This window comes from Melitaea cinxia, chromosome 23, assembly GCF_905220565.1.
Source record: "Melitaea cinxia chromosome 23, ilMelCinx1.1, whole genome shotgun sequence".
NCBI lineage: Eukaryota > Metazoa > Arthropoda > Insecta > Lepidoptera > Nymphalidae > Melitaea > Melitaea cinxia.
The window spans coordinates 6900571-6902074 of record NC_059416.1 but is presented as its reverse complement, the minus strand read 5'-3'; positions in this window follow the sequence as shown (position 1 = coordinate 6902074).

The window sequence follows — 1504 nt, the reverse complement described above, 5'->3', positions numbered from 1 at the left end:
AGTCACAAAACGGAACAAAAAAATTTCTTGATCTGCTTGGAACTTTTCGAGATTGACCCTCGAAATGTCAACTCGATTTTTCTTTTGCTCGTCGGTTAACATTCTGGGTACCCAACGCGCAGAGACCTTTTTCATATGCAACTCGTTCGCAAGGATTCTTTGAACGCTGCCATATGAGATCCCTGTGACCTCAGCTACATGCCTGATGGTCACTCTTCGATCTGCCAACACAACATCTTCGACTTTTTTCACGTTGTCTTCAGTGAGGGACGTGGATGGGCGTCCTTCGCGATGTTCATCTTCAGTGGATGTTCTGCCCAGTTTAAACTCCTTGGCCCAGCGTGCAATTGTAGAATATGGAGGAGCAGAGTCCCCCCAATGTTTCTACTAAGTCACTGTGTATGTCTTTTGAAGACATTTTTTTCAAACAGAGGTACTTAATGACAGCTCTAATTTTGTTTTTCTCCATGTTGATGTTATCTCTTTGACAGTTCGTATTCAAATGAATGTATCCCCCGGAAATCGTGATCTATTTATATGATTTTTTTAGGCTGACGTAGTGAGTATATAAGCTATATACTCACTTCGTAAAAATATTTTTTGGGATTTTTATGCGGACCTGAAGTAACCGATTATCATTACTTTTGGATCACCCCTCGTAGATCTATGTTATTGAAAGGACGCAAAGGGTGCCAAACATAACCCTTATTACTAATTGTAAGACAGAGATCATCTGTTTATCAAAGGCTTTTAGGGGTTAAAGTAATATCTATACTTTCTATTTCAATGTATTGATAAATTACATATTTCAGTATCGCTTACATTCTATAACTAACCTGAAACTTATTGCTTAAGCCATTCTATAATACATAAAATAATAATAATAATAATAACAATAATAATAATTCCCACCAGTTGGCTTGGCGACGACAGAGTCCCAAGGGACTCAGCATTCGTTGCCCGCCGCTGGTGGAGTACGTCGCATGAGATGGACACCGAAAATGAACGAGAGTGTCATGCGTGCGTACTATAGGGCTGTAGGACGTGAAACCGGGCGGACTGGCTACCGGGCAGTAATGAACCGCGAGTTCCTACTGCTTGAGCCTACGCTAACTGTTACGGAACAGAACCTGGCAGATCGAGCTCGGTACATCCAACGAAAGGGCATATTTGACGCCGCCGAGCTCGAACGATTTCGACGTGAGGCTGCTCCTGAAGTCGAACCCGTGTCCACGGTGCGCAACGAAGTGTCAACGCAACAAGAAGGCGTTTGTAGCGAAGCGCCTGTGGAGGTGATCACTGAGGGAGCAGTCGCCCAAAAAGTAGAACAGATGAGAGGGATCTTGCAAGAGGCGATTTCCGAGACTCGAGGCGCTCCTCTGGAAATGAGACCGCGACTCTCTCGCCTCCTCCTCAATGCCGCGACGCGGAATGCCATTGAGGCAGCCAACAGACTGTTGCCTCCCTATTTGGAAGGCAGCCTCAGCTTGGAGGATACGGGTTC